Below are 20,929 nucleotides of genomic sequence, written 5' to 3' on the forward strand. Positions count from 1 at the left end.
TTGTAGCCTAGTGTCTATTAATGGGATGCCTGTCAATGTTTCCTTGTTCTCAAGCCTTTTAGCTTCATCAACTTCCAAGAATTTAGACCGGATCTGTCTGAAAGGCATATTCAACCGGTTTTCGCCTGATAGCAAGTCAGACTTAGTCAATCTCTTTTCAATCACCAAATTCACCTTAGTCCCTCCTAAAGTTTCAATCTTTTTCTTGAAATCTTCAGGCAAATCATGACTAGTGGTAGCACTATTTGGTATGAATTCTTGATTCTGCCTTTTCTTCGATCCCCTATGCTTCTTCTTCCTCAACTCACATTCCGGTTTTCGATCAGCATCATTATTAACACCACTAGACTTGGACATTTTCTTCTCAGTCTTCAACTTCACCTCAAACTCTTTTAAAGTTTCAGTCTCTTTCTTGAACTCTTTTCTCTCTTCAAGCAGGTCGCCAGTAGTATTGGGTTTTAATTTCTTGCCATCCCCTTCATGCTCATCTTGGAATTTTCTTTTCAAACCATTCTTTTTGAAGCTCATATCTTTTCGTTCTCTATTACTGTTTTCTTTCTGCGGCTGCCATCCCCTTGGCTTTTTTGGAATAAATGGACCTGGTTCTTTCTCTACAACACAATTTGATTGTTTCTTGGACTTTAAGGTACCCATTTGGACTTGAACGTACCCACTATTAGCTCCTCGGGTTTTTTCAGGCTCCATTTTTATAGGCTTCTGTTTCTTCGATGTTACTACAAGAGGTTTATTGGAAGCATTCTTCTCTGCGATCCCAGGTTCTTCCTTAGTTGAAACTGATTGGTATACAACGGTTTCTTCTTTCTTGGAGTCGAAAGTACCCATCATCCTCTGCTTTTCTAATTTCATGTCTTGCTTCACTAGAATGGCATTGGCAACTATTGTTAATACCTCCATACCTGATAAGTTGGGACCAAAATCCTTTCCCTCGAAATCTTGCTTGCTCAAAAGCTCCATCTGGTCTTCTTCTTGATGCTCTCAATTCCAGAAATTGAACAATCAAACTCTAATGTAAGTTTTTTTAAAAATTATATAATTCCGAGCGATAGAGATGGAACCCGTATATTTATATCTATAGGATAGAAGCATTCCATTTCCGATTTGGAAACTGTGTTTAACTAGGTTTTGTTGCTGGTATACCATTTCCGATTTGGAAACTGTGTTCTAAACCATGTTTAGAATTAATTGGGAGCTATGTGTACTCCCATGTATTGTTAACCCTAAATACGATATAACTTAAGTGGAGGCAGTCCTACAACTATCATCTCGTACGTGTTTTATAATATGTTCTTTTAAAATATGAACTTTGACAATCATATGTGCTAAATCGGCTAGTAACTAAATCAACCAAAATAGGGTTGATAGTGATAGGGTCAATCCCTCCTTAACGTAGGTGAGAAAACTATGTGATTTCACATGAGTAAATCAAACACACATATTATTTTAATGACTTATTAATTGATGGAGTTGATTTTGTTGAAACTTCGAGCAGCCTTTGTTGAAGGTAAGAAACAAATCTACAACCTTATGATGGTATATAGTTAATTTGTTTGACAAAAAAAGAATAATGCATTGATGAGTATGCCAACATTGAGCATGAATCAATGAAGAAGATTGACTTTGCTTGCATGTATGTTACATGCAAATGCATAAATTGCACAAAGATGTTTGATAATTTTGATAATTTTGCCATCTTCTCCCAAAAAAAGTTTGATAATTTTGCCATCTTCAACATGCATATGACTTTCTCCATAATGGTACGGTTTATCTGCTCTGCTACGTCAGTATGTTGAGGGGTGCCAGAAACTGTCTTCTCATGTCTGATGTCATGCTTTGCACAATAATCTCTAAATTTTGTGCGCTATGTACTCTCCGCCATTATCACTACGAAGACAGTTCAATTTTCTTCCAGTCTCCCTTTCCACCAACAATAAAAATCCTCCACTATACGAAGAAAGATTACACTGAGAGAAACACTACTTCAAGACTCACACTTGAAGGGATACACTCTCACACACTTTATTTTGCTACACACACTTTATTTTGCTACACACACAAAACTCTATACTTGGAGTTTTCTCTCTATCTCTCACTCTTGATCCCACACAAGATGATCTCTCCCTTATTGTTCTTCTATGTTTATTGCACCATTTCTCATGTCTTTATATAGGCAAACATCTTTGTGCAATTCATGCATTTTCATGTAACATGCATGGAAGCAAAGTCAATTTTCTTCCTTGATTCATGCTCAATGTTGGCATGCTTATCAATGCATTGTTGTTTCTTTGTCAAACAAATCAGCTACCGACCACCATAAGGTTGTACATTTGTTTCTTATATTCAACAAAAGCTGCTCCAAGTTTCAACAAAATCAACTCCATCAATTAATGGGTCACCAAAGTGATATGTGTGCTTGATTTACTCATGTGAACATCACATAGTTGTCTCACCACCATTAAGGAGAGATTGACCCTATCAATCTCCCCCTCCTAACTTAGATAGAGGAATGCGTCATTCCAGACGCGCTTCTGCAGAACTTGAACTTCTCATTCAGTAGAGACTTCGTCATCATATCTGAACTGTTTTTGTATGTATGAATTTTCTTCAACACCATTTCCTTAGCTTCCAGGACATCACGTATCGAGTGATACCTCACATCAATGTGCTTTGTCCTCGAGTGAAAACTCGAATTTTTGCTCAAGTGAATTGCGCTTTGACTGTCACAATGCAAGAAAAACTCTTGTTGTGTATGACCCAATTCCTGTAGGAATATCTTCAACCACAAAATATCTTTGCACGCTTCTGTAGCTGCATTATACTCTGCTTCTGTAGTTGACAAAGAACCACATTTTTGTAGCTTTGATTGCCAAGAGACAACTCCCCCTGAAAACGTGAGCAGGTATCCGGATATGGACTTTCTCGTTGTAATATCCCAGAAATTTATAATTATTTACTAATTATTGTTCGGAGATATTTAAACTGGTGGTGATCTGATTATATAGTACGAGAGAAAAAATGAAAGTGTTCGATCGATTTATACACGAATACGTTACCGTGATGGGTTAAGAGTTGACTTTTTATCCGTTAGGAATCTCAGAAAACTTCATTCATCGAAGTCGTAGAGTTCGTCAATACGAATTCGTGGACATGCGTCAAGCCTAAATCGGAGCTCGTATGAAGAAGTTACGAATCAAAAGGTATTTAGACATTTTAGGAAAATAGTATAAATAGCGGAATAAAAGAGAAAAAGGGAGAAAATCAGAAATTCGGATCGGTACCACCCCGAAAATCCCAGATTTTTCTCTCTCCGAGCGGCCGACTTTGGGCCGCCGGATCTCCGCCGTCCGGCCACCATAGAGCGGCGCACCAGTCCCGTTTGAAAGGTTGTTGCGTCCCCTGTCGATTGGTGGCAGCGCCACCTGCCATCTCAACGCGATTTGAGAGCGGTGAAGCCCGGAAGTTCCCCCGAAAGTGTACATTTTGCCAAACTTCAACTCATCGGATCTCTCTCCTCCGGCAACCAATCGGTGAGATTATTGTCACATTTTGAAGGTCTGCTTCCATACTACAAACCCTCCAAAAGATTTAATCCAAATGATTGTGTTCTAGGAGAATCAAAGAAAAGAAATCGTAGGTTTTAAATCGGGGATTTTCGGTTTTTGGTTAAATTGAAGTGTTTAGGCCCAGAATTAGACTTTGTGGTGAACTAGAAATTTGTTAGGAATGTCATTTAGATTGTGGTGGTAAAATTTGGTGGTCATTGGTGGTGGTCGGGAAATAGTGGCGCGGCATCAACAGTGGTATGTGAAAAGTTTTATGAACAGTAACTATGAACAATGTTCATAAACAATGTATGAACAATGTTCTGTAAACAGTGAAAAATGAATAGTATTATGTGAACAATGTTCTGTAAACAGTGAAACATGAACAGTTTTTTATGAACAACATTAAGCTGTAATGGAATCGTCACCTGATATTTTATGTATCGTTTTCTAAGCATTTTATCATGCTATTAAGTGACCGACGAAACAAGTGAGGGAATCGTTTTCAGTGTCGTGAAAGTTGCACGAGGGAAATAAGGAGAGTAAACCTCACAATGATCATCATGATCGAAGTAGTGTTATAATTATTGAATTTAGTTTGAGTTCTTACCATAGTCATTGCATCACTAGATATAAATATTATTTAAAAAAATATGTTTTGCATCACTAGTTATAACTTGATCGTCTACGGTTCATGGATAAGTGAAATGCTATTTTAATAAATGATTTTAAAAAGGTTTTAGTGATTATGGACTATGGTGAATGTGAGTAAATCTCACTATGACAAATCTACTTTTGCCGGTAACTTATATTTTTGAATTATTAAAAATAGTGAACTATGAAATTTATATAATATAGTAGCTGTGTATGTGTACGAAAATGATAAATACGATACATATATACAGGTTGTTATATTATATAATGTTTCGGTTTTATTTCAAATGTGAGATTATAATGTTGTGACCATATTCATATGGTTGTAGTACAATAACATGAGTGGACTATTATTGTACGTGGTTTTAACATTGAGTATTGTTAAAACGTTTTCTGTCTTCGAACGTGTTTTTCTATCTTCGTACGTGTTTTTCTCTATTCGGACGTGTTGGCAGTAATCGGAACCGAGCCTTGGCTGAGTATCGTTTACGATTCAGTTAGAGCTTTAGTATGTATGCCGGTGTACTACATGAGGGGTAACAGATGGGTTGCCTGGGTCTCATGAGTACCAATATTTTTTTAGTGATATTGGGTAACAGATGGGCTGCCCAGTGTCTGTCGGTGTACTGCATGACGGGTAATAGATGGGTACATTGGTCTCATGAGTACCCATGTTTTACATGATTTTAAGTAACTATATGGGTTGCCCAGTGCATGTCGGTGTACTGCATTAAGGGTAACAGATAGGTTGCCTGGGTCTCATGAGTACCCATGTTTTAAATGATTTTGGGTAACAGATGGGTTGCCCAGTGTCACATGAGTACGTTTATTTTTAAATGTTATTTGACATATTTTCTTTTGTATAAGATGTGTGTTATGCTATTGATTTACTCATACGAGCTGCAAAGCTTACCGGAGTTTGTGTTTACAATTCTGGTGCAACTATTCGATGGTGTAGGGAATAATTTTACAGGTGTGGATTAGCAGAATTAGAAGGCTTTCTCTTAAGATTGTCGAAGATTTCTTTCTGCTGTTTGTGGTGAGGATTGAGTGAATTTTACATTTCCATTGGTTGTGTATTATTCAAGTTAACTAAGTCATGTTGTTGACTCAGTTTCGATACACTGTTATTATAAGATGATTTTAATATATTTGAGATTGTTTTAGAGTTTCATGGTTTCGAAATTCGAATTTTTATCATTCGAAATTTCGGGGTCGTGACACTCGTGTCAATATCCTCGGCCATATTTGCATTTGTGTAGCCAACTAGTTCAGACTTACCATTTCCAAAGCATAGACTCATCTTTGAAGTTCCTCGCAAGTATCTCAAAATCCACTTGACAGCATTCTACTGCTCCTTGCCTGGATTAGATAAGAATTTGCTAACACCAACTGCATGTATTATGTTTGGTCTAGTACAAACCATCGCGTACATCAAGCTCCCTACTGCTGAGACATATGGCACTATTACTATTTCTTCCTCCTCCTTCAGACAAGTTTTTTAAAACATACCTGGCTGGCTGGCTGGCTCGACCTGCGACATTCCGACAACATAGGCCCGAACTAGGCAACTGTGTATAGAGACATACTCACCTCCCTCCTTCTCGCTAGTTTATGTCAAATTAACCAATATACTCTTCTCTTAGTACTGCCAATGCCACCATGTACATGAAACATTCTAAATTTTGTTGAGTATGCTTTTGTCGCATTGTCACGGCGTACGTGTTTTTTTTTATTTTTGTATAATGAAGAAACTTCATTAAGGCAAAGCCCAAACTGAGCCCAGAAAAACTGATACACACTCGAAAAACATACAGTAAGGGTAAAGATCTCAACTAGAACAAGTAGACTAGTGATTGAGATCAATCCCTGCAAGGAAAAAAGCGAAAATGAAACTTCAACAAAAAATCATGTCATCGGCGGGGTCGGCATACCATCTTTTCTCAACACAGAAAAAAGAGGTAGTGGTGGTCGATTAACCCATCTTTTTAGACCTAGTCTCGTTGGCAAGCGCGGCGGCTCGGTGAGCAACGCCATTTGCTTCACAAGGAGTCCAGCTCCAAATGCAATCAATGATCTCATTTCTCAAAGACCAGATTCTTCTAAAAATATGGTAAATTCTCCAACAATTGTTTGACTTATTCCTTATACCATCGATCACAGTCTTTGAATCGGATTCTATAACAAATTTATCTCTTCCTTGAGAGACTACCAACTTAACACTCATGAGTACATCTTCAGCTTCAACTTGGTTCAATGAGAGGCAAGAACTAGTGGTAGCTAATCCCTCAATAAAATGACCCGACTCATCACGAACCACAACACCCACACCAGCAAGTTTATCTTTACTCCAGGCAGCATCACAATTTATTTTCAGATAATCAGGAGGTGGAGCAGCGCATGATCTTGGATACACTCTCTCTTGCTCAATTGGATGAGGTACATGTATGATTTTGGCTTCAATGTACTCAGTAGCAAGTTTGATTGCTTGATTGACGGTGAACATAGGAGATAAAGGGCTACGCGTTTGATTGCTTGATTGCTTTCAATGTACGTACGCGTTTAATCTGTTGGTTGTTCTGACCTTTTTTATTTAACCTTTCTTTTTCTTTTTTTCGGATGCGTTTCTGTGAATCAGTAGCACCAAATATATCAATTAGTGTTTCTACTAAAAAAAATTGTGTACTTTAATATGATTCAAAAAGCAAACCCTAGCTAATACGGAATAGATTGAGAAACACGATTACAAATTTTGATCGACTTTGGCAGTAAAAATGGTTAAACAGCGACAAGCGTGGTCCGTGGACCAACTGTACCGATATTGTCCCAACTTAGCCACCTCACAGGTGGTGGGTTTTAATCACAAAAGGCCTCGGTACAATTGGTTATTATCCACCCACTTATAAGCTTTATTTTCTTTGTCACTTCTTAGATGTGGGATCTCTCCTCTCCAACACGCCCCCTCACGTGCAACCTAATTTTTAGGTCTGCACGTGACAGATTAACATCCCACATACTGGGACGAAATAAACCAAGGTCCAGTAACCAACGACACTTGGTGACCATCCAATCGGAAACTCTCCGATGGCATGATAATGACACCCATCTTGGTCCAATGACAAAGTGACACCCAACTCAGGCCCACGACAGATTGGAGGCGCAACTAGAGAGGGACCCGCTCTGATACCATGTTAAATAGCGACAAGTGTGGCCCGTGGACCAACTGTACCGATATTGTCCCAACTTAGCCACCTCACAGGTGTTGGGTTTTAATCACAAAAGGCCTCGGTACAATTGGTTATTATCCACCCACTTATAAACTTTATTTTCTTTGTCACTTCTTAGATGTGGGATCTCTCCTCTCCAACAAAAATAAATTAAGGGTGCTAAACATAGGAACATACCCCTGGGAATGTTGGCGTCGGTCCTATCTGCAGAGTCTTGCTACTGCCGGGTCTGAATATGGCAAAACATACAAAAATTTTCCTATCAGCCTTTCGACCAGTACGTCTTTTACCAAGAAGAGAATTATCCATGCATCAATGCATGGCTCTTTTTTAGTTAACATCTATGCATGGCTGATAGTATCAAGGTCTGAAAAATCGAAAATATCCTCGATATTTCGGCGATATTTTCATTTTTCTCACTTAGCGATATATCTTTGACCAACCAACAACTTTTCGTTCGATATATTCGATAATTCTTGATAATTTGCGATATTTCTCGATATTTTGCGATATTTCATATGCCACGTCACCATTTCCTTTCAAATTTGAGAATTCAACAAAAAAAAAACCACTTCCCTTTATTTGAACCTTGGTTGCCTCAGTTTAAACACAGTGAGTTTGCCACTTGACCAACCTCACACCTTATCATATATGGCAATTTTAATTATTATAAAATCTACAAATCTGAAAACAAATTACTTCTATTTTTTATTTTCCTTTCTATTTGCCAATAAATTCAAATTTTGTAAACCTTTAAATAATTTTTATATAATTACACACAATTAATATTTACATCTCTCATGAATCACTTTTCTATTATTCATTCTTTACATCATATTAGATCATGCTTAGCTGTCTAAAATAATCTTTTGAGAATACTTAATGATTAGTTCTTATTTTTCCATCTTGAGTTATACACTCACTATAGATCAATGGTTATACCGAGTTTTCTTATTTAATATTATAGATAATTGAGCAAACAAACATCTTTTCAAGTTTCTTTTAAAAATTTCATGTTTATCTTTAAATTTCCGTCAATGTTTTACAAAAATCAATATTTCCTTGATATTTCCATCGAAATATCTATTTTTCGGACGGTCGATATTTCCATGATCGTCGATATTTTAGTCTTTGGATGGTTAGTAGCTGATTATTGGTATATCCAATTTCCCATGATAATCCTGCCATGCAATTGGGTCGATCGTCTTCGCGAGGAAGATTACGGATCAACAATCAAACCTTGTTCCTTCTCGATTTGTATTTCACACTTTTTTGTACATTGTAACGTTTTTTTCTGCTTTTGGGTAAATGCGATATCCATTAATTTCCCCTCCAATTCAGTGGAAAATTATTTTTTAACGTTTTTAATTACTTTAGCTCAAACTACAACCAGTTTTTTTTCTCGAAAATGCGGAATATAAATATCATCAATCGTGCAGGATAATGTAATATCTAATCATTGGAATCAGTAACCAATATGGAAAGTAGTAAAAAGAAATCCAAATCTCCTTCAGATTTTAAGATCAATATGAACAATTTAATAGTTAGGATTAATTTTAGTTTACTATCCTGAACTTTAGGTCTTTTATCATGTGTACCCTTTTATTTTATTTCAATTATGTGTGCCCTTATACTTTTAAAATTCAATCAGACTTAAAAACAAATCTTTAAACTTCTTTCAAACTTATGCTATTAAAATAATAAAATAGATTCTATATGATGCTTTTGCTCCTAAAATGATCATAAACTGAACAATAGGTCATCATTCTCTCATCCATATTTGGATCTTGACGTAGATCATAGGCTCAAATTTATAATTTTTGTTGTATAAGAATTACTCTCCATAATCCATGAACCTACGGGATACTCAATGTAATGCATATATAAAGGCTCCCTTATCAATGAAATAAAAATGATGCTTCTCCTACTTATGATACCTATTACATTCTTATATAACACATTATCAGCACGTAGTTCTAGCCCTGTGCTTGATAGCCAAAAACCCTAAATTTCTGAAAAGAATTCTTTTGGTCATGAATATTCGATAGAAGAAGATGAAAAATCTTAAGAAATTCTTCTGCTGAAAAAAAAAGAAGTAGAAAAGACAAGGAAAAAAAACTGAATATCGGAACTTGACCTAGGGCACCCAGAATTTTGCTATGGGCACCCTCGTCTTCTTTGATTCGTACCGGCCCGTTTTCTAACCCGGGCAACGACCCAACGACGCCTGCAAGCAGCCAAACTATATCGTCCCAGCCCATCAAGATCGAATCAGATCTGGGCACCGAAAGGAAGCACCGAGTAAGCCGGAGTCCCTCCTAGAAATCTTGACGCCGAGCCTGGAATCTCCGAACACGGTGCCACAGCTCTATCCCGGCGGTCTTGCGACCCAGTATGGCATATCTCGACGACCAATACTTTGAGCCTCCCTGACGTCGCCTGCATTCTCCGACGCTACCCAACGCCGAGGATTTTGATCCAATCAATCTTTTAAGATTCAACCTGTCAGAAGAAGGCCACCGAAAATAAGAGGCGAAAATGATTACTTTACCTCTCTGGTATTTGGTAAGAAGAGCATGGTAGTTTTCCCCTAGGTAAAAAGTTTTTTACTGTACGGATAAAACTGAGTATTTATGTCATTAATTTGATTTTTATTTACTGATTTTATATATGCTTTATGTTACTAACCATATGATTTTCATTTTGATGGAACTAATTACAGGATGATACAAAATTGAACTGCAAGAGTTACTTCACAACGTATATTCGTGGATTCAAGCATAATCGTGGAAATCAAGCAAGAGAAATACTTATACGCTATTTATTTGGCAAATAAACAAGTTTGTATTAATTAGCATTGTTACTTTTCATGCAAATTTAAATTTCTCTGAATTTTTTGTCTCATCGGGAATTTTCAACCTCCCTTTCCTTCTCAACCCGATTCTTTCGCTTCTCAAGTGGTATACAAGGATATGATTCCCCTAGTACCAAGTTTCAGGAGCAGCTGGGAGTGTCGATGTTACCATCCATGATGGTGTGTGTAGCTACAAGTGTGAAAATAAATGGGACAAACATTGGTTTGCGACGGAAATTGTCGCTTATACCACCGGTTTGTGACTGAAATTGTCACTTATACCATTGTGACAGAATTTTTCACGGTTTATTGAATTGAGTTACCATACTTTGGGACTTGACCTACAATTCAGTACTTGGAAATTGTATCAGATTTTAATACTAATGAATCTTCATTCTTGTTGACTACAACATGCGCTTGAAATTTGGCATAATCATGTTGGATGTATTTATGGACATAGTCCGGATTAATTTCTTTTGGTGCAACATCGTTTCATTAAAAGACATAAATATTATGGTCAAAATATACAAGAGCGAGATAAGAGAAGTTCTTGAAACAAGACACTCATTATATGGAAGAACATGAGAATATCTTCTCACTACTACATATTTCAAAGAAATTATACATTGCGGTTATTAAATGAAAAGAATGAAGTATAAAGCTTCGATTAATAGTCTGAATGACTACATATCCATTGATTCCCAAGTTTTTGTGACTAAAGTTACTTAGTTGATGCATTTTTAAATTGGTTCATGGTCAAGATCTCAATCTAATTGTTGGCCATAAAATTCTCATGTAGTTCGAGTAACCAAACATACGAGAATGTCTCAATGCATTTATGGTTTCATTACTGTAGACACATGAAATTTAATGAAGTAAATTATCTTCGTTAAATAATTAAATCGACCAAGAGCCCGACAAAATTGCACACGTGGCTAAAAGTCAACAAAGTTGGTGACGATCCGAATAAAACTCGTGTCAACACATAAACGGATGATCGTAATCGAAGCTACGTGATTCCGACGTAAATCGGAAAATTGAATGTCATTGACGATTCGAAATGGTAATCGGACATTAGATTAAATTAATAAATTTATTAACGGTTATAATTAAGTCAATTATTTTCTGTTTAATTTAGTTATGAGATTAACTAATTTTAAATTAATCGGAAAATACATATTGATTTAATTATACAATTAAAGAATTTATTATTTTAGTGTCATTAAAATATTCTACAAAATAGAAGGCTTGACACTATAAATACCCCCTTCAACATGAAAAGAAGGAGATTGGAGAAGAGGAGAGAAAATCACTTGGGCAAGATCACTCTCGACAAATCCCGAAGTCTCTCTAGTCCACGAAGATCATCAAATCCACGAAGAATCGTCAAGCCACCAAATCGCTCGTTCTTCATCAAATCCAAATCTAAACTCAAGTCCACGAAGAATCATCAAGCGGCCAAATCGCTCGTTCTTCATCAAACTCAAGTCCACGAAGAATCATTAAGCGGCAAAATCGCTCGTTCTTCATCAAATCTAAATCCAAATCAAACTCAAATTCTCAAGATCAAGTGCACGTCACCCTTGAGCCAAGTCCACGAGAAGAAGCTTGATGCACAACAACACCTGGAATGCTACCAGGCTCAGATGTCACACGCCTTCAACAAAGGTGTTCGACCACGGTCATTTCAAGTTGATGATTTAGTTCTTGCTGCTCGAAGACCCATCATTATGACGCACAAAACTGGCTCCAAATTTAAATCAAAGTGGGATGGTCCTTACGTCGTCAGAGAAGTATACACTAATGGAGCTTATAAAAGTATGTTTGAGAATCGGTGCCATTAACGGCAAGGTCTTGAAGAAGTACCATGTTTGAAAACGTCAAAGTATGCTCCAAGTCTGCACGAGCCTAAACTACACAAGACAAGAAAAAAAATGATCCAAGTTAGCACGAGCCTAAACTGCACAAGACACCAAGAAAAAAAAACAAAGTATGCTCCAAGTCTGCACGAGCCTAAACTGCATAAGACAAAAACAAATCATTGAACTACGTGATGACTTGATTCCTTCTTTAGAAGGATACGTAGGCATCTTGAGAATAACAATCTTAAGTTCAGTCACATCAAAAAAATAAGGGTATGATTGAAAAAAAAATAAAAAAAAGATGAGATGAGCAAATCCTGATCATTCAAGTCAGCTGTCACATCCAGGTCAAACCCTTGAAGCTGCTCCGACGTTCTTCAAAACTGGATCATAACTTCTTTGCCTATTCAATCTCTGTTGCAGTTAGTTTTGGAATCTCTCGGATTTGGCATTTTTTTCTTTTCTAAAATCAACAAGTCATGCATCGTGAAGAAAAATGTCTGCATCTATCAAGTCCAACGTCTGCTCTAGAATCTGTTGTTCTTCCTTCAAGTTCTTAAGGGAATCAAGCATAGACTGACGCTGATCAAAAGTATTTTGCCGAATTTCTTGGGTTATCATGATCAAGCGAAGCTCTACAAACATATGTACTTAGCACCTTGTCGCCTTACCTGGGCATTTGATAGCTGGCTACTTGAAGATTCACTGCGTAAGGCCATTGTAAGACGGGAATTCAACTGCCATAGAATGGAGCTTTAAAAGCGAATGACCTGGTAAAAGAGGGATATACGGTTAAGGTGGCGTCATCATGTTGCTCATCTTCAACATCGTCGATGATAGTGATCGTCCCGTCCTTGAAACTCTTGAAAGCCGCCATGGTGAATATGATGCGTAAAGCCTAACACGCTTTTGTTGACTGTCGTCAAGTCTATGAAGTGAGAGCAGTCAAGCGATTAGGTCGTTTACGTTCTTCAAACTCTTAAAAGCCATCATGGTGAATATGATGCGTAAAGCTTAACACACTTTTGTTGACTGTCATCAAGTCTATGAAGTGAGAGCAGTCAAGCGATTAGGTCCTTTATGTTCTTCAAACTCTTGAAAGCCGCCATGGTGAATGTGATGCGTAAATCCTAACACGCTTTTGTTGACTGCCATCAAGTCTATGAAGTGAGAGGAGTCAAGCGATTAGGTCGTTTACGTTCTTCAAACTCTTGAAAGCCGTCATGGTGAATGTGATGCGTAAAGCCTAACACGCTTTTGTTGACTGCCATCAAGTCTATGAAGTGAGAGCAGTCAAGCGATTAGGTCGTTTACGTTCTTCAAACTCTTGAAAGCCGCCATGATGAATGTGATGCGTAAAGCCTAACACGCTTTTGTTGACTGCTGTCAAGTCTATGAAATGAGAGCAGTCAAGTGATTAGGTCGTTTACGTTCTTCAAATCCGTCAGAAATCAACGCGTTTCGAAAGAAGTCGAATGGCTGGATTGACCGCGACTCTCAAACTGTTGTCAAAATTCTGCAAAAAAATAAATGGTCAAAACCAGACCATGAGAAAAAAAAGGAGTCAAAATCAGACAAAATAAAAGGCATTAAAACAGGAGTTGAGCCGAGTGAAGCCGTTGGAGCCGATTAGAGCCGATTGGAGCCGTTTGAGCCGAGTGGAGCTTAGCCCGTAGCCCACATATATCATAGTGATTGATAATACCATTAAACAATGAAAATAACATATTACCATTCATCATTTCTCCTTTGTAGGAAACACCCATCATTGCCTACTAAAGTATTCCCTCCTTTCCATTCTACCTCTATTTCTTCCTCCGATCCTCCATCTTTTTCTTTTTATCTCACTCCCTCTCTCACCCCATTTAAATATCATCCTCTTCTCCTTTTTATTCCATCCTTTCCATTCTACCTCTCTTTCTTCCTCCGGTCCTCCCTCTTTTTTTTCATCCCACTCACTCTCTCACCCCATTTAAATATCATCCTCTTCTTCTTTTTATCTCACTCCCACTCTCACCCCATTTAAATATCATCCTCTTCTCCTTTTTATCCCACTGCCTCTCTAGATCTGTCCCACAGGTGTAGCTATTGTCTCCATGGTGTTGTGCTTCGGTATAAGCATAATGAGATTGGCTTATGGTATTGTCGCCAGAAGGGCTCCAAGCAGACGGTTAATGAGCACCGTACCCCTTTAATGGTTGCTGCCACATATGGTAGTATTGATGCCATAAAGGTGATTCTTTCTCTATCTGATGCTGATGTAAATCAGACCTGTGGTAATGATAGAAACATTGCTCTACACTGCGCTGCTTCAGGTGGTGCCAAGAATGTTGTTGATACTGTGAGGCTTCTTTTAGCTGTTGGTGCTGATCCTAATTGGACTGATGTGAATGGTCATCGTCCTGTTAACGTGATTGTTGTTACTCCTAGGCTCCATAATGTTCGATTAGCTCTTGAGGAACTCCTTATGATTAACGGTTCTGTTGGTGAACAAATTCTCACCGTCTCCACAAGAGCTCTTTCTCCTCCTCCTTATTCTGCCGCTTAGTCTTCGACGCCGTCAGCTACAGCGCCAGCTCTCTCTTCTGCTCCCTCTGCTACTCAGCCACTGTGGGCAGCCAGCCAGCCGTAATTGGTATGTGCTCCGGTACCGAGCTCCGGATCCTGAAAATTTTGAAGTGTTTGAAGCCAGAAGTGTTTGAAGCAAAGGATCCTGAAGTGGAGTCCCATCTTGGAGATGTTGTAAGCCACTGCACTACTTCTTGTGAGAAGGATGAAGTTTCAGATAGTCCAACCAAGGAATGAATGTCAAGATGATGGAACTATGTCAACAAGCAACCTCCCATTTCTAATGTTGCTCATGATATCACTACAACATATGAAGCTGAAACAAATACAGAGAAAAAGAATTCAGAAACAAGATCAAAATGATCAAATGGAAGAGGCACATAAAGTTGATACTAATTTGGCAAACAATATTGTGGTTGTACATGAGGAAGAATGAAAGAGAATGCTACCTTTCTTTCTTCTGTGTGTTGAATCAGAAGATTGCAAGTGATTAAATAGGAGATTTCAACAAGCTTTATGTGATGGAAAATGGCCTGCTGCTCGCATTAACAATATGTTAATGAGTGGTCTTTGCCAGAAAAGAAGGATTTGTGCGGCTTGTTGTTTGGTGAGATGCTTGGTGCATTTGTTTATGCTCGGCCAAAATAGAAACAAAAAAAAAAGATGATGGGCATGTGATTTTGTTCATGGGCATCAATGATAATAATGGGCATGTGATTTTGTTCATGGGTATTAATGATAACATTTGCCTCATTCTATGTACCATCATGAACAAGTGCATGGACGTTTTCGGTGGTGGATAGAAAGATTTTCAAAATTACATTCGTCTGACTAAAAATATATGGTGGAAAGATTGCGACAAAAAATCCGTGGAGCCTCGGAAAACAGCTCCACAAATTTTCCAAATCAAAGTGCATACTTCAAGCTACGTCTTCGGTACGTGATGACGATATACTTGCAGCACGACTTGAAGTGGGGGCATTTTTAGACACATGAAATTTAATGAAGTAAATTATCTTCGTTAAATAATTAAATCAACCAAGAGCCCGACAAAATTGCATACATGGCCAAAAGTCAACAAAGTTGGTGCGGATCCGAATAAAACTCGTGTTAACACAAACGGATTATCGTAATCGAAGCTACGTGATTCAGACGTAAATCGGAAAATTGAATGTCATTGACGATTCGAAATGGTAATCGGAAATTTGATTAAATTAATAAATTTCTTAACGGTTATAATTAAGTCAATTATTTTATGTTTAATTTAGTTATGAGAATAACTAATTTTAAATTAATCGGAAAATACATATTGATTTAATTATACAATTAAAGAATTTATTATTTTAGTGTCATTAAAATATTCTACAAAATAGAAGGTTTGACACTATAAATACCCCCTTCAACATGAAGAGAAGGAGATTGGAGAAGAAGAGAGAAAATCACTTGAGCAAGATCACTCTCGACAAATCTCGAAGTCTCTGAAGTCCACGAAGATCATCAAATCCACGAAGAATCGTCAAGCCACCAAATCGCTCGTTCTTCATCAAATCCAAATCCAAACTCAAGTCCACGAAGAATCATCAAACGGCCAAATCACTCGTTCTTCATCAAATCCAAATTCAAACTTAAGTCCATGAAGAATTATCAAGCGGCCAAATCTCTCGTTCTTCATCAAACCCAAATTCAAACTCAAGTCCACGAAGAATCATCAAGCGGCCAAATCGCTCGTTCTTCATCAAATCTAAATCCAAATCAAACTCAAATTCTCAAGATCAAGTGCACGTCACCCTTGAGCCAAGTCATATACGGAGATAGAATCAGAGGAGTTCACAAAGATTGTAACCCCGCGCTTGATATTCCATAAATTACATTTATTTGTACACGTGTCTACATTCTCTTATTGGTTTTCAAATTATCGTTCTACAATTACCAAAAACAATATGTTAAATGCAATGTAACACATTACATACTACATGACACTACCTACATAATCCCACGGTTTTAATTGTGGCATAAGTCAGGATTACACAATTTTTGTCTGGCGTAATGCACACTTATATGATATTTGATGTTGTTATTATACATCTTGAAATTCCCAGATGATATACACAGAGAGATGTTTGTACTAGATTGTTAAGGAACAATAATTAATCAACAACGTGCACCTAATATTTTAACTATAGTGGAAACCATAAAAGGTAAAAACCACTACGGGACTTATAACGCAATCCACACGAAGAAATCAATCCACTATTGATTCAAATGAAATACAGTTGTTTCAAGTAGAGATGTTCAACACAATCTCATTACTAGCTAACTTGATTTATTCTGAATCTAACAATTAATATCAATTCCATGGAGTCATCTTTCTTTAGAACTCAATTTTCTGGTGCTTCTATCACATATAACAATCACACAAGTGAAGTATATAGTGATAATCAAGCATATAAAAATCAGAAATGTGTTTTTCAAAACATATATATTGTTTTCACAAAATAATACACTTAGAGAGAAATATTTGTATATCAAAAAAATCCACACTATCAGATAAACATAAGGAGCAATTTATAGAGAAATGTTCCCCCTCAAATTGATCTGATTGAATTAGAGATAAGGAAAGAAAAATCGGATTTGTTAATCAAAACAAATCACCATTAACCAAAAATCAATTAGTTAAAGTCAAAGATTATCTTTCTAAAAATATGTCCAAATATATTTAGGAGGACTCACAATTTTCTTAAACATGTAGAACTGATCACGTCAACCAAATAGATATTTTTAGAGATATACCAAATCGCAACAAGAACAGTTGTTGCATAAATTATACAGATTATGCAGATCGGGCATAATTTGATCAGGAAACCCATCTTGGTCAAGCAGTCTTTGTTTCTTAATCAAACTAGGAGCAGGTTGTAATGAGTATCAAGACACCATCTACCTTCACATCTGTTTTGGTTCTCCATAATCTTTGACAACTTAGATCATCATCTATTGATTTTGATCAACACTTTGCAAACTAGCATTGCAAAACTCCGAACGGCTCCGAGCCATGAGCGTTTGTTCTCGGCTTTATTTCAAACCGAAAATGCTTGTTGTAGCATATTTATGCCTCGTTGGTATGATGAAGCCTTGATTAATGTCTTGTTATGACATGTTTCCATCTTGTTATGGTGATGATTTGTAGTGTTACACACCATGTAATACACTTCACATCTCACCATTTCAAAATATGGTGATGTTTTTCACAAAGTTCAAATTAAACTAACGCTCGTATAAGATTAGGGGAGTGTCAAACTATAAAAGGTTCGCGAGTTATGGCCTTAGTAGTATCACCAAGATGTTTCGTCCGTCTCCCTATTTACCCCTAATGGCATCAAAAATTGGCCGAGCTCTTGTCTCAGCCCCTAGGCATCCAACAGCCCCCTACAAGGCCCCCCGCAACCCCCTGCAGGCCTCCCGCAACCTCTGCACGGCCTCCTCACAAACTCCTAGCCATTTTTGGCTTTTTTGTATGCTAGCAACCCTTTTTGGGTATGCCTAGACAACACCGATCCTTATATTTGGATTTATGGTGTATATGCATGATATTTGCATGTTAAAATCACTCGTGACTGACATTTGAGGGCCCAAAACCCTTAAGTAATGTTAGGCGGCCATTTGGGACTATATCAGTGCACTTGCCGGGCTTTATATTGTGATGTATATATGTCTGAACATAAGACTACTTGTTTCTATATTCTTGTTTATGAATATGTAAAAGATATGTTAAGTGCATAGCTAAAAGAAAGTTATTAATAAATTTAGTATTTTAATCCATTGTGACTATGATGACTAGATCATCACACAGAATCAAGAGTGGTTTAAATGCTCCAATTTAAATGCCTTATGACGTTATGATTCAAGTCACATACTCTTATGCATTAAGAGAGCAATTAAATCTACAAATTATTTTTGTCATAGTAGTTATCTACGTTGATGAATTAACAACGGAACCATGAAATTAGTGAGACGATAAGCTATTTGAAGGCAATATTTGTGCCAACTTGTATCACCTAGAAACTCATTGTGATAATTTAATTTCTAATGTATCGCTTCTAATGATGGAGCATATCTCAAGATTCGATATAGTGTGAATTGTATTCTTTCACGACACTATGATTCAGAATAATGAATCGATGATTTGTATAGACTATTCTTTTGAGGAAAGATGTTATACGGATCAATATAATTCCTCCAACATAATGGAGACGTAATCTATGCGTTAACAAGTGCATAACCCCCTCTATGATCCATCACTGACTATGATCAATCTCCAAGCCTATTCTTTAGCAAAGTTCAGGAGTGGCATATACCCTCCTATAAGAAGAGACATAAGATGAAAGCGGAAATTGTCTTATCACGATTCAATTTGAGGATAAAATATATTGTGATGATACATATGTCATGCTTAAACTCAAACGATAACACTTAGATGTAATAGAGCACCCAAACAATGACAAAAGTTAAAAAAAAAACCTAAAATTTCAAGATTTACAGATTTCAAACTTGTCATTGTGAGAACCGGTTCACCTATAATTAGATGAGATATTGAGGTGTTACTTGCGGCCACTGATTCCTAACATCCAAGACTACCTACTCACAAAATTTGAGCTCATTTAGAGACCTGAAACATGGTGAACCGCTCGACATAATTGGTCACTGACCTCTTGAGAGTTTTCTGGCCGGTTCGGTGCTTTTTCGTTTGGTTCCGGCAGTGAGGCCGGAGGCATTGGATTCCTAACACCCATGTTTACTTGCTCTTAAAATTTTGTAGCATTCAGGGTTTGGAAAATCAGTGAACATTCAAGGAAATATAAAACAGAGGTTCGGTAACCGTTATTGATGCGCGCATGGGTCAACCGTAATATATTTTGGTTAGTCCCATGCTTTCGACGACAAACCAATGTTTTCGAACCATAAGCTACGGCTTGTAGTCTGTCTTATTTTACGGTATTCATCTATACTACATTTATTGCCGTGACAGTTGTAACGATTGGCATGTTAGTGTTTCAAGTCTACCAATATGTATGTTTGTTAATGAATTATGTTAACGGTTTATCGTTCATATACTTTATGTGCCGAATTGCACCTCCAAAAATGCATAATGATGGGTTATTTAATGTTGAATTTTGTCTTTGAATAAGACATGAACTTCCACCTATGTCCGCATATAAAGACCTTAACAAACAATCTCGTTTAGTCACTCTTGATAAGCCAGTCTCCCCATCGTTAGGGGGAGAGAAGAACGAGTTTGTTTAAGTTCAACGACTTGGTTTTATCGTGGTTTGTCCCACTGTGCCTCATCATGTTCCTAATAGTCCTATAAATGGAAGTGACAAGATTGGATATACATGCTATAACTATGCTTGTAAGGATTGATGTCCAACAAATGGACATGTAGTCACTCTTTGTTGGTGACGTAGTGACTCCACAAATGTGGTAAATGGTGTCACTAGGCCGTGGCTCTTATGAAAGTGTAGAGATACCACTTGGTTCGATAATACTTATTGAATGCGAGTTATGACACAACTTGATCTATGATCAATAATATTCACTCGTATGTTTTCTTGGATGATGGTTATCATTGGAAGATGCCTCAATGTCAATACTAATCCAAATGAGAGATCTCGAAGAATGACGATGTTGAATGAGTTTGATGTCGAACCATACATACTCTGTTGAAGTAAAATTCCAACATTGTAGATTAGCCTACATAGAAAGTACTATCCGGAAGGAATTGATGGCGATGATCTACCCACGTCGCCGCCACAACCTCTTGGAAAACCGTAGGATCTATTTTTAACAAAAAGATAGGTCATTGATTAGGTAATACTAACACCGTACATGTAAATCCTATCAGTTATATTTTTGTTTGGCGTAGTGAGAAATAGAATAGTTTAGACTCACCTTATGTCGCAAATTCTCTGATAAAACGCCCTGGAATCAAATATGAGACTGTTTGTTCTCATAATACCTTATTAGTTAGGTAGTTTCCAAACAACTGAATTTGCAGGTTGTGGTCACATATCATCTCTGTTGCGACTAAGTTAAGAGATGTATATAAAGATCCTAAATAGATTGGTTTTAACCTAATTCAAGTGCTTTCATACCACATAGCGCGATAACTTGATAAAGGTAGGGATAATTCAAATGTGATGGACTCTT

The sequence above is a fragment of the Argentina anserina genome, chromosome 7 (genome assembly GCF_933775445.1).
Source record: "Argentina anserina chromosome 7, drPotAnse1.1, whole genome shotgun sequence".
Taxonomy (NCBI): domain Eukaryota; kingdom Viridiplantae; phylum Streptophyta; class Magnoliopsida; order Rosales; family Rosaceae; genus Argentina; species Argentina anserina.